The sequence below is a fragment of the Zingiber officinale genome, chromosome 3A (genome assembly GCF_018446385.1).
Source record: "Zingiber officinale cultivar Zhangliang chromosome 3A, Zo_v1.1, whole genome shotgun sequence".
NCBI lineage: Eukaryota > Viridiplantae > Streptophyta > Magnoliopsida > Zingiberales > Zingiberaceae > Zingiber > Zingiber officinale.
In genome coordinates, this window is record NC_055990.1 from 1,044,264 (window position 1) to 1,058,782 (window position 14,519).

The window sequence follows — 14,519 nt, forward strand, 5'->3', positions numbered from 1 at the left end:
ATGCTAGAGTAGGAGTTGTTCACATTTTTATTGTATTGGTGAAAGGTGATAGAATTTCTTGTGAGTAACAATCTTTATGGTAGCAAAATTTGGATTTTATTGTAGATCATGGGTCGATTTTTATTGTAAAAGTTATTATAAAGATTGTTCACATTTTTATTGAGTTGTGAAAAGCTAGCTTGGGAGTTGGATGGAATATATTTTTGGGTATTGTTTACTTGTACTTATCTATGTAGCATTTCAATATATCCATGTCTTCCACAAATAACTTGCTTTATCTTCTTCATCTCTTTTCTTACCACTATCATTTGCTTTGATTATATTTCCCTTACATTTCAATAATGCCTTCATTATTTTATTGTGCACTCTTATGTATATAGTGGTGGAGATTAGAAACAAAGCAAGCATATGGTAGTGCATGAATCCATGAGTAGCTTGAGTGAGCTCCATTATTGCATATATATGAGAGGAGAGCCACAATCACTTTCCATGTGAGGTTATTTTATTATCATTCTCAGTTTATTCATTATGGATTGAAATTATCATGTTTGTTGATCAATGTATAAATTGAACGCATGATTGCTTAAGTCATTTGAATTTGACAATTTTAGGTAATTCTCTTTCACTATTTTCTAAGTTTGAGTAAGAATTGTTAGGGGAATGCATTTTTAGTTATCTTTCTTGTTTTATTTTGCTTGCTTGAGACGAGCAAGAATAAGTGTGGAGGAGTTGATAACTAGCATTTTTATTGATTATTTTGGCTCTTATTCTTAACATTTTTACCTTCTCACATGCTTAATTTTATTGTTATGTTATATTTTGTGAGTAGAATCTATTTTGAACTTAATTATAAATTTTCTACAAATTATGGAGTTTAATCTCATATTTTGAATGTGATTTTGTAGGAAATTCAAAGATCCATGGAGTAAGATCAAGTTGGATCAAATTTGACTTGATTTGGAGGTCAAATGAGAGAGATCAAGCAGAATCAATGTAAACCGTTGATCCATATATGAGATAATCGGAGCCTTTACTTTGTTAAGAATGAGATCAAGCTAATCTGAATCCCCTATCCACTCATGCTGAACGGATGGCCGAGATTAAAGGAGGAGAAATCCTTTTCCTTTATCCTTTCACGCGAATGCACAGTAAGCTTTGGGATAGGGTTTGCGTTTCTTCTCCCCGACACCCCCCCAATCCTTTTCTCCCAAGTGATTCGCGTGAAGGCCACGGCGCCGGCTTCAGTGGAGTTGCAATCAACAATGATTCTCGGGCGACACCAGAGTGGTCTCTCTGACGAGCTTTTCATTCCCCTCGTAGCCAGCAGCGGGTCTACCTTCCGACGTGGTTCACGCAGGCGGTGGCACTCCAGTGGCGGTGAGGTTTTGGTTCTTCTTCGGCATCCTTCCATTTCCTCGTACCAGCGATGGAGCTCTGAGTTACTCTACCGGGCACATTGAAGAATGAAGCAACAACTCAGAGGTTTCCAGCAGCCCTGTTTCCACTTTGCCGGAGAATTCCAGTGGCTTTCTTCCAAGTTCCAGCATCACACAACCTACTTTGCCTGACACGTTGAAGAGAGCAAATCTAGGTTGACGATTCTTGGCAGATTTCCTTCGCACCAGCAGATTTCTCAAGGAGTGTTCACTTCAAGGGATATCGCGCTTCCACCGTTGTGAATTGTAGTTCCGATCAATAACATCAGTTGTCCACTGGATCCAGGAGTTTTCTGAGTGACAGTGGTCTTCTTCCTCAGTGATTCTGTTAGTGACAGGCAGAGCACTTCACGTATTTGATTGTGGAGAAGTGGATTGGTTAATTAGGATTTACTTGCTTTGTTTGGTTATGTTTTTTGAATTTGCTTAATTACAGTCTTATAGTTTCGTTTATACATGTTTGTGTTCTGTGATATGTTTTCATGTTAATTCTGTTGATGATTATGCTTGTGTCGTAGTGTGACAATGCGATGTAAGTATGTTCTTCAATGGTTAGATAGGATTGTAGGTTAGTTTTAGTTATGCTTGTTTTACTATCTATTATGCTTGTTTGTTATGCATGTAGAAGGTGTAGCTTGTAGCATAGAGTGACACTGCGCTATAGGTTCATCTTTGCTGGTTAGTTAGGAGTTCAATTATTGCATTAGGTTTAGAGAACAAAACCTCCAAATAGACCCCTTGGTTTGATCTTGTCTGAAAATAAATGTCCTATTACTAGTTCCACATGAGAGACGACCCGGTCCTCTACTATACTACCTTAGTGTAGGTTAAGGGGTTCGGTAGATTAGAAATGAATTAATTTGATAATGAGCGAGTGACAGTGGTATCCATTCCTTTATGTCTTTTTGATTTATTATTTGCTTAATTTCCTTTATTTAAGTGTGCTACTAATCTGAGTTGAAAATAGAGAAAGGTATTCTTTTTAATTTCTACAGGCAATTCACCCCCCTCTTGTCAGCCCCACTGCGCCAACAAATGGTAGCGCAATTCCAATCATGAATCAAAGAGATCATCACTCAGCTAAGCAATCTCAAAGAATCAGTAACAAATCAAGACTCAATCCGATAAGCACTTAATGCCTTCCCGAGGACTCCAGAATGGTCATCCTTAGTTGATACATATTGCATCTCTAAGGATTTTGAGGTAAGTATGCTAGAGAGCTTGTTTTCCACATTTGAACTTCATGAATCTCAAATTACAGATCCTAAAAAAAATAGAAAAGATAAATCTCAATATTGCCCTAAAAGCAAGAGCTGAAGATCAAGACTCCGAAGCATCCATTGATGAAGCCGAAGCGACCCTAATGGTAAGAAAATTTAATAAATTTATTAAATCTAATAAATTTAAATCACAGACGAGAAAGTATTTTCGAAATAAAAGGGCGGTCCGATGTTACAATTGCAACGAAGAAGGGTACATCAAGGATGACTACCCAAAACTAAAGAACAAAGACAAGGAAAAGAATAAGAAGCCAGCTCGGCCCAAACATAATCTCAAAGCCACGTGGGATGAGTCGTCATCCTCCGAATCTAAAATCGAAGTCTATGCCAGACTAGCCCTAATGGCAGCCCATTAAGAGGAAGATGAAACCAGCTCAGTAATGAGCATCAATGAAGGGGGAGGATCATCAGAAGAAAGCTACGATGAAGGGGGAACATCAGAACTTAAGGTAAGTGAGGTGCGTGCACTATCTCCCAATCAATCGTTTAATTTCATTAAAATTCTTACCAAAGATTTAGTAAAATTAGAAAAAGAAAAAGGTGATTTAAAAGGACAATTAGATAATTAAAAATTATAAAATTATAAATTGAAAATTGAAAATTCAAATCAAAAGTTTGAATGATCATGCATGCTTGAATTTGAACAATTGTCAAAAATCAAAGTATAGAAAGTATAGTAGACTAAACTGCTATATTAGACATCACCAAGGCCAAATTAAAAAAATTCTAAAAAATTATCTACCCCCCAATTTTTTTATTAATCCAGTAGAAAGGAACATATATTGGGTTCCAAAAGAATATTTGAATTGAAATTTTCGTTAGGCTTTTAGAAAGAAAAATTAAATGTTCAAATTCCTTAAGAGACTTTGTCTAGAAGTGGTTGATGATCCAATAATCAAGAAGATCTAGAGTCTCGCCACAGCTTGGAAGCCAATTACTGAATTCAATATTTAATTGACAAACTGATAAGCATGTGATAGTTAATTAAATAATGCTTTCAATAATTGTCAATGATTTAAAATTTTCAATTTTAATTTCGCTAGCAAAATTTTTTTAAAAAAATAACTCAAACCTCGTCACTTTTATTATCATTATTTTCTTTATCTACCCTAGTTTTTGATGTGATCAAAGGGGAGGAATATGTACAAGTTTAGGGGGAGTTAGGATTTTTTTTTCAAATTTTCAAGTTTGAATTTTGCCTCAATTTGAATTATACTTGATTTTGCAATTTCTTTTATTGCAACCTTATACTTAAAATGTTTATTTTGCAATTTTTTTTTTATTGCAACTTGTTTGTTATTAACTCTAACTTGAATTTAAGTTGATGCACATTAAAAAGGGGAGATTGTTGGACCCCGTAGTAGTTTTGATGTGATCAACTAAGTTAAGTTAAATCCTGTTATATTTTGATCCTTGTGTCTAAGTGTACAGGAGCTTAGAAACACAAGAAGTCTAGCGGAAGATGTAGCTAGCGGAAGGATGGCACGGAAGAGAGCCGACGAGCTCGGTGCATCCGAGGGACAAAGTGCTGTAGAAGAGTATACCGGTGGATGAGAAGAATGTTGGTGCAATATCCCTTGAGTCAAGGTTGACTCAGATTGACTAAGCTTCAGTTGGCTCAAGTTTGAGTCATGATGTTGTAGTTATGATGTTTGACAATATATGGAGATTGCAGGTGTAATCATCTATTTTGGGAGATTGGTCAGGGTTTCGACCAGACCGATATGACAAAGATTCAAGTAGGTCAAGGTTGACCGGATACTTAACTGGGAAAGTCCTAACTAGAGGTTAGGCAAAAGAGAGTCCAACTGGAAGATTGGCAGAAGAGAAAAATCCAAGTGGATCAATGTTGACCAGACACTTGGTGTGGAAGACCTAGTGAGTGAAGCCAGACAGTTAAAAGCCCTAGTAAGTGAAGCCAGGCAGAAGGAAAATCCTAGTGAGTGAAGCTAGGTGAAAGTCCTGGTGAGTGAAGCCAAGCAGTTGGGAATCCTAGTGAGTGAAGCCGGACAGTTGGAAAATGCTGGTGAGTGAAGCCAGGTGAAAGTCCTAGTGAGTGAAGCTAGGCAGGAGGAAGTCCTAGTGGGTGAAGCTAGGCAGTGGAAATCTAGGTGGGTCAAGGATGACCGAACATCTGGTGAATGGAAGTCCAAGTGGGTCAAGGTTGACTGGACACTTGGCAAGAGACAGGAAGTCCAAGTAGGTCCAAGGTTTGACCGAATACTTGGCACAAGGAGAAAAGTCCAAGTGGGTCAAAGGATTGACCGGACACTTGGTGGAGAAGTCCCATCAGGTTAAGGTTGATCGGATGTTGGGCATAAGGAGTCTCAACAGGTCATGATTGACCGGATGTTGGGTTTGGGGACCTTGGACTTGATTTAAGTAAGTCAAAGGGAGGTCAATCGATCGGCTGATCAATTGAACCAGTGCTCAATTGATTAGCCAATCGATTGGGAGTGTGCTACGAATGGAAGCTGACCCAATCGATCAGTCGATCGATAGGGGAGCAAAATCGCAGACACAGAGGAGGTCCCAATCGATCAGCCGATCGATTGGCTCCCTAATCAATTAGTCAATCGATTGGGGCTGCTTTCTCGCACAGACGCGAGAGCACAGAGGAAGACTGAATCGATCAGATGATCAATTCAGCCTCCCCAATCGATTGGTCGATTGATTGAGATATGACCGTTGCGCAGGATAAAGACTTCGGCGAGCGTTTTCTTCGCAGATCTTTCTCTCCAGCGTTGCAGATTTTCACCGATTCTTCTCCACCGAGCTCAGTGACACACACCAATCCTTGGAAGCTTAGAGAGGAGTGTTGTTGCATTCCCAAGCATCTCAAGAGGTGTACTCAAGCAAGAAGAAGAGATAGTTAGGGTTTCATTATGTAATCTTGTAAGATTTCTTATGTATTAGGTGCTTGTTTCTTTCTTCTTGTATTTCTTGTGTGTGCTTGTACAAGGCTTCTCCACCTCCGATTGGGACCGATAAGGAGTTATTTTCTTAGTGGAAAAGTGTGTCGTGTGTGAATCCTTGGATTAGTCACCTCATCTTGAGGTGGATTCCAAGTAAATCCTTGTGTTAGGGTTATAAGAGTGCTTCGAGTTACATTCCGCTGCATATCATCATCGACGAAGCAAGCAACGAGAGCATGACGAGCTATTCATCCCCCCCCCTCCCTCTAGCATATTTCGACCCTAACAAGTGGTATCAAAGCGAGGTTGCTCTTTACGGAATCATCGTCGGAAGCGCAAAAAGCTAGAGGTTGGAGAAGTCGAAGAAAATTCATCAAATCGAAGACTTCATCAAAAGCTCAACTTCAAATGGATTTCCAAGATAGACTCGGATATGGTATGAGGATTCCTCCACCATACATATCAAAGTGTCGATCTTTGGAAATCAAGGATAAAAAATTTCTTTATGGCGGACATAGAGCAATGGTTTGCTCTAATGGAAAGATTTCAAGCTCCAACAACCCCCAAAGGCAAAATCCTTAAGAAGAGCAAATAGAGTCAAGAGCAAGTCTAAAGAAGCGAGGCAAACGACAAGGTAACCAAATTATTGGTTAGTCGACTGTCAAGCAATATTTTGAAGCAAATTGGAGAATTTGAAGATGAAGCAAAATGGAGAATTTGAAGATGCCAAAGAGCTTTAGAGCAAATTGACTAAAGTCCATGAAGAACCCTCCGCTGTACCAACTCAAGAGAAATCTAAAGAGAGTGACTCATCGGAACAAGAGGAAGAAGTAAAGGACTTGGAAGTTGATAGATGCTCAACATCCGAAGAAGAAGTTCAAGAAGCTTCATCCTCCACAAATTGCAAAGACAAAGGCAAGGAGGGAGCATACTTCTTGTTTCATGTACATGGGGATGAAGATGATGAAGCCTCCACCTCTAGGATTGAGAGAGAGCGTCATGTTTTGATGCTGGAACTAGAAGAGGTCTCTACTTCTGGGTCAAATGAAAAGGAAGATGATGCAACCTCCATAAGTTAAGCAAAATCAATTGGAGGATCATTATTGTTAGATCAAGAGGGAGCCTCTACATCCGGATCAAAAGGAGAAAGTGTTGTTGGTGCAATATTCCCTAGGTCAAGGTTGATCTGGTTGACTGAGTTTGAATTGGGTCAAGCTCGAGTCTTGGTTTGGCTTTCGATTTTTGACAATACAATACATGGAGATAATGAGATGTGGAGATTCAGGTGCAATCGTCCGCATGGGTCTGGTTAGGGTTAATCAGACTGGGTTGTAGAAGAGTCAAGTAGGTCAAAGTTGACCAGATACTTGACTGAAAAATCCTAGTAAGTGAAGCCAGGTGAAAGTCCTAGTGAGTGAAGTCAGGCAGAGGAGAAAAGTCCTGGTGAGTGAAGCCAGGCAAATGAGAAGTCCTGGTGAGTGAAGTCAGGCAGATGGAAAGTCTTAGTGAGTGAAGCTAGGTGAAAGTCCTGGTGAGTGAAGTCAGGCAGAGGAGGAAAGACCTGGTGAGTGAAGCCAGGCAAATGAGAAGTCCTGGTGAGTGAAGTCAGGCAGATGGAAAGTCCTAGTGAGTGAAACTAGGTAGAAGTAAAAGTCCTGGTGAGTGAAACCAGGCACGAGGTGTTGGGACCAAAATGTAGCTAGAGGGGGGGTGAATAGTTCGTTGCACTCTTCGTGTGCTCTTCGTTGCTTGTTTCTTCAAGGATGTGCAGCGGAAATACAAAGAAACAAAATACACAACGCTAACAAGAGGATTTACTTGGTATCCACCTCACAAGAGGTGACTAGTCCAAGGATCCACACACTCACACACCCTCCACTATGAAATCACTCCTTTTCAGTAACTACTGAAGGCGGAGAAGCCCTACAACCCTCACAATACAAGAAGAAAGCAAGGGAAACAAATACAATAGATATCTTACAAGATATGGAATGAAAACCCTAACCCTAGCTTTCTTCTTCTTGCTTTTGATCCGCCTCTTGACTTGGGAAACCTCCAAGAACCTTCAAGAACTGGTGATCTGAGCTTGAGAGAAGTGTGGAGAAGTCGATGTGTTGATCTGAGATGAAATCGTGAAGTTCTGCTGAAGGAAACGCTCGCCTGCAACTAAATACGACGCCAACGGTCGGATCCCGATCGATTGGACTGCTCCCAATCGATCGGGGAGGCTTTGGATCGATCAACCGATCGATCCCGAGCACTTCTATGCTTTCTGGAATGGCCTGGATCGATTGGCTGATCGATCCATGGCTTATCGCGTACAAACATCACCTCCCAATCGATCCACTGATTGATTGGGACCTATGGATCGATCCACTGATCGATCCAGAGAGGTTCTATTCGCGGGGACTCACCCGATCGATCGGTCGATCGATTGGGCATGATCCAATCGATCCGCTGATCGATCCAGATCTGCTGGATTGATCAGCTGATCAATCCAGATCTTGGTTTTTACCCAAAACCAAGTCTAAGGCCCCCTAAATCAACATCCAGTCAACCATGACTTGTTGGTACATAAAACCTAGCATTCAGACACCCTTAACCAGCTAGGACTCTCTCACCAAGTGTCTGGTCAATCCCTTTGACCCACTTGGACTTTTCTCCTCTTGCCAAGTATCCGGTCAATCCCTTTGACCTACTTGGACTTTTCTCCTCTTGCCAAGTACCCGGTCAATCCCTTTGACCTACTTGGACTTTCACCAGATGTCTGGTCAACCTTGACCCATCTGGATTTCCCCGTGCCTGGCTTCACTCACCAGAACTTCCCTTCTGCCTAGCTTCACTCACTAGGACTTCTCTTCTGCCTGGCTTCACTCACCAGGTCTTTCACATAGCTTCACTCACTGGGATTTTCCTCTACCTGGCTTCACTCACCAGGACTTTCACCTAGCTTCACTCACTAGGATTTTCCTCTACCTAGCTTCACTCACCAGGACTTCCCTTCTGCCTAACATCCCAGTTAGGACTTCCCAGTCAAGTATCTGGTCAACCTTGACCTACTTGACTCTTCTTCAACCAACCTGATCAGACCCTGATCAGAGGGAAATTTGCACCAAACAATCTTCCCAAATGAACAACTGCACCTGCACTTGTCCATATCATCGAAGCCTTGTATTGTCAAACATCGAAACCCAAACCAAGACTCAAGCTTGGTCAACCAGGTCAACCTTGACCTGAGGGATATTGCACCAACAATCTCCCCCTTTTTGATGTTTGACAATACCTCATTTAAGTTAGGCTAATTCCCATAGCCTTAACTTCCTTCATGCCACTAGGTAATGAAAGCGTAAGTTAAACCCTACATTCTCCTACTAAGAAGGCAAACTCCCTCTTAGATAATGAAGGCCTAACTTAAACCCTACATTCTCCTCCTATTGGCACACATCACAAACATTCCCCATCTTTGGGCACACATCAAAACAAACTCTCCCCCTGAAGAGTTTCTCACCGTTGTTCACAACTTCACTCGTTGTGATCAACTCGATAATGAAAGTCCCATACCTTTCATTTTCCTTTAACCCTACATTCTTCCCTCAATGTAGGCAAATGTCCAACCTTGAGCATTTTTTAACCTAAACAATGGAGATATCCACTCTCCATTGTAAACAAATGCTCAACCTTGAGCATTTCTACGACAGAAGGTTAACCACGTTCCAAGGTGTATGAAAAATAATTTTCATGTCCTTAAAGAGTAACTCCCCCTAAAGACATGGTCGTACCTTCTGTCATTACACCAACAATAACTTGGAATCCCTAAACTTTTAGGAAACCCAAATTTAGAAGTTTTGAGGTTCAAAAATTCAAGATTGAAACCAAACCTCAACCTAAACTTCAATTTAGTCTTCCTCAACCAATTCATTCTTGTTTTCAATATGAAAACACCCTTTTTATGTATACAAATGTATTTTGATGGGTTTGGAATGGTTTCCTAGACTAACCATGGTTCAAAAATGCTGAAATCAGGCTTTCCCAGCCAAAATCATCAGCCTCGATCGATTGGAGTTGGGTCACAATCGATTGAACCCTGCTGAATCGATCCACTGATCGATTCAGACTGCTTGGATCGATCGTCTGATCGATCCAGCGAGCTTCTTCTCATGAGAACTTCCTTCTCAATCGATCGCCCGATCGATTGAGACCCTTCAATCGATCGGGTGATCGATTGAAGGTCTGAAGGTGCTGAAATATGATTTCAGTCACTTTCAGAAACCCCTAGAAAAATCTACAAAATTCCAAAAATCGTGAAACTTGTTGTAGACATTATTTAGGGCATATATAATCATGGAAAAATAGTTTTATAAGAAAATACTTTATATTTTCCAAGATTGGCATAAATTTGAAAACTTATAAAAACTTTAGTGTTTTCTTCAAGTTTGTGCTTAACTATTCAATGATGATTACTATCAAAAGATAGCCTTCACCAAGGTTTTCCAAAAATATTTTGAAATGATTTTCAAAACCAATATCCCACCATGTTCTTTGGGCTTAATGCACATGACTTGTACATTAGCTTTCCCAATGATGGGAACATACATAACTATGTGTTTTGATGAACTTAAAACTCAAAAGAATGCACTAAATCAACATCTTGAGTATTGTTCATCATCCTAACATCTCACTTATATCTAATGTGCATTAAAACACATACAAGTCACCTTATAGGTCTTTGTGAGATGTCGAATTTAGTTTTGCCCTAATCTAGGGATCATGCATATCTATCTAGGCATTTTGTGGATGTTGAACATCCACCTAGGATGTCACTTGTTGAAACTACCTGTTGATAAATGCCATTTGTCCTTAAATTTCAAGGAAATAAACATAATGCATCATAATGTTATGGCATACATCAAAAAGAAATAAATTTCAAAAGAAAATTTCCTATAACTACATGATGTATGTATGACATGACATGGTATTTTTGAGTTTTTCTGTCACGCCCCAGAGGAGTCTCTGTCCGAAGAAATTTCGGCAACATCTCCCCTGTACGGCGGACAATATGAAACTTTCTACATATCACATATACATCAGCCACAGGCGGCTGGAATGATAACAATAAATAAAAACAAACACCACGCAGTTTATAAAGATATTCAGCCTCTGGCTGTCACAACCACGCAGTTAATAATAGTAATCAATAACAATAGGACTCTGACTCGAAATCCACCCTACTCCACTACACTCGTAAAGCTCAAATCCAACGAACTCACCTCTTCTGTCGTCCAGGCAGGCACGTAGTAAAATGAAATCCAATATCATATCAAAAATCCATCAAAAGGTGTCACTCCATACAATATCCATAGGAAAAATCCAAAGACAATACTAAAACAAAGTCTGATATAGAAAAAGGCCAAAATAAAACAAATAACGAACTAGTAGAGAACTAGCTCTACGTGCATATGGGGGGCCAGCGACTGGAACTGCTCCGGACAGCCTCAACCTGAAAATACCAACAATGGAGGCGGGGTGAGTCCAACACTCAGCAGGTACAACTGATATACATAATAAAACAAATAATGATAACATTAATCACAGATACCTCAATACGAAGGAATAAATGCAATCAAACGAAATCGAGATAAATCGTATTAACCGAATCAAGGTACAAAGGTAATGTGTCGCCGATCAAGAAATCATAACTCAGATGCGTATCGAATCAAATGATCCATACAATGCAGATATAAGTGCAAGAATCATAAACAATAAAATACAATAAATGATATGGTGATCAAGACTCGGACATCACCGCTCCAGATGATCGAGTGGACGGATCTTGAGTACTCTCTCGCCCCAAATCATAAATGGGGAGCTCAATGCCTCATCTCCAGACACAATGACGGGAGGAAAAATCACGGCCACTACTGAGTCTCGACCAACGGAGCAAACAGAGTCCACCATCTCACGGCCACCACGCTACACTAAATGCCAACGGAGCCAAACAGAGCGGAACTGACTGCCGGCTACCACGCTGAGTCCTCAAACCAACGGAGTCAAACAGCAGAACCGCCACACACCTGTCTGATATACCACTAACCCATGGGTGGTGGTGGTGTGTGCAGTACATGTAACTGGCGATGGGCTCAACCATAGCGGAGCCAACAATCGCACAGCATGTAAACATGATGCATGACACTAAGCATGGCAATCTCATGAATAGCATAGCAAGATCCATACATAAATACAAGGTGTACCACAAGTCAATGTATCAAATGGAAGGTACACAAACAGATAGGGTATCATATAAAACCCTAGGTCCAGAACATGATATATCACATGGTTGGGTCACTACCGGAAGCATGTATGGTCAGATAAATAACAACATGCAGTGTATAATAAATAAACAAACAACATGTAACAGATCATGTAGTGACCAACCGAATAAAATGGAACACACAATTCTTGCTATATGTTAAACACTTTATTATGCATATCAAAAGACATAAGTCAAAGTACCCGCCTCCAATAAAGTGGTCCAATCCGGTAATCAAGATACTCGTCGAGATATCGTCCCGAATCAAAGTCCTGTGTCGAACATATAGATATACTTTATTTAGCTACAATTCAAATGAATTTAAATAGCTTAATAAAATCCACGAAACTAATATCAGGGAAAACCCTAATTAACATCACCAATCGCCTACCCAAAATTAATTCTAACCATTGACCAAGGTTAATGGTCTTAACCCTAATCGTTCCATTAGATTCATTTAAAACCAACTCAATCTACAATAAGGATCCGCCATCAATGTATCATTCTATAACCAAATTAGGTACGTATCAATTCATACATAAAACACATTTTCACCTCAAATCACAGCTGGAGAAGATTCGCTGTTGTAGCACAGTAGACGAAGTTGCTGCCAATAATCCTATCTGGAGTGAGATGAAACCGTTGCCACAGTTCTGTTGCCTACACTGCAAAGAACTACTTCTCCCTATGAGTCAACATCCCAGTCAAAATCTAATACCCAACTATGCCTTACCTGCACGAAGCCAAGTTCTCCCTCTGGTTTATCTCTCTGCCGGCTCTAGGGAACAGCAGGGACAGTAACAAAAGTGATCACCGAAGAGATCGAACACTACTCGGGAAGCAGGCACAGCGCTGTATGGTGTCGGCCGTGGCCCAAATCTAGGGCACGGTGTGGCTCGGGAAGGAGGAGGAGTCGGCCGGAGAACTAGGGCCGAGGAAGGCCGGCGGCAGCACTGGGTCAGTGGCGACGAAGCAAACTCGGTGGCGGCACAACCCAATCTAGGGCACGGCTGGCACTGCTCCGGTCCAGAGAGGGTAGCGGCTTCGGCAGGGCTCAATGGCACAGGAGGTACGGCGCTGCTCCGTGCATCGCCGGCGACTAGGGCACAGACGATTGGGGCGGCAGTGCAGAAGAGAAGAGAAGATGAAGTAGAAGGGATCGCCGGTTAGGGTAGTTAGGGCTCGAGAGGAGAAAAGAACGGCGTCGGGAAGAAGAAGGGAACGGCTCGGGTGCGCAAGGGAGAGAAACGGAGAAAATAAAGAAAAATATAAAGAAAAAGAAAAGGAAAGGAAAAGAAAATAAATCTTTTCCTCTTTAAAACAGGGTAACCTAAACAGGCTTTTCCGGACCCCGTTTTTATCCCCGTCAACTCGTCCGTACGAGCTCCGAAAAATTCCCGAAAAATGTCCAAAAATTCCGGAAAAATCCCTTATTAATATTAGTATATTTTCGGTATTTTACATTTTCATAATAAGATATGAGTGCAAAAATAAACCTGATGTCATGGCATATAATGGGCAAACAATCATGGCAAGGTTTATCATAAATAAAGTATACCTAGATTATCTATCTAAGTATCCTTAAGCACATAGCTAATCCTAAAACTTAAACCCTAGATTGCCCAATTTCCTCAAGGAAATGCCAAAACTCAACTTGGCATTTCTTTAACTTCTTGAACTAATTATGCCATTTAAAAATTTAAAACATTCCTCAAATGTTGGCATATTTCATTTTTCCACAAGAGTGATCATAAAAAAATACCAAAATCCCACCTAGGTATTTCTTAAGCTTGTCCCCAACTTGTGCCAATTTAAATAATATCAATATCTTTAATTTTGGCACATTTTACTCTTTCCAAGAGTAACAAATTTGAGTTAAGGCCTAGAATGCCTTTAATTTCCTAAGAACATACCAAAATCTCAACTTGGTAATTCTTATGATTTTCTCAAATTTGTGTCATTTAAAATTTCATCCAATTTCTCAAAATATGACACATTTTACTCTTTCCAAGAGTAAACCCTTTATCCTTTTCATTTTCAAAGGTTAATAATAACCTTGAAAATGCTCCTTGAGTGTCAACTTCATCATGATTAGGTTAACTACCCTTCTACTTAGAGTTGACACTCTCTAACCCATTTATGGGGTAGAGAAGATGCTCCTAGGAACCCAAAATCTATTGGTGCTCCTTGGATGCTCTAGGTACTCACTAGGGATAACTTCCCTAGATACCTTCCTAGTGACCTTGTTTGGCTTCTTAGAAGCCTTGGTCACTTTTTCTAGGTCAACTCTAGGGATTGCTTCCCTTGTGACCTTCTTTGTGACTTTCTTGGACTTCTTAGAAGTCTTAGTCACATTTGTTGCAAAAATACTCTTAGGAATAACCTCCCTAGTATTCTTGACTTGACCACTAGATCTAGGGTTTGTTCTATAACTATATGGAACTCTATGGTAAGTAGGTACATCCTTTTTGGTTTTAGGTTTGTATCCCAAACCTCTATGGCCCTTGGATGACCCTTGTTGTCCTAAACCTAGATTTTGCTCTTTAAGGATATTTTCTATCCTTTTTAGGGTCTTTTCTAG

General features: G+C 40.4%; 1 long non-coding RNA gene across 1 annotated transcript; it reads right to left on the bottom strand.

Annotated features, from left to right (window-relative positions):
* Positions 1 to 12,149: 12,149 nt before the first annotated feature.
* On the bottom strand, positions 12,150 to 13,168 carry LOC122053498. Its single transcript, XR_006132209.1, has 3 exons — positions 12,672 to 13,168; positions 12,494 to 12,603; positions 12,150 to 12,210 (listed from the first exon to the last, which is right to left on the bottom strand). It is a non-coding gene; the product is annotated as an uncharacterized LOC122053498 (long non-coding RNA).
* Between the last annotated feature and the right edge of the window lie 1,351 nt (positions 13,169 to 14,519).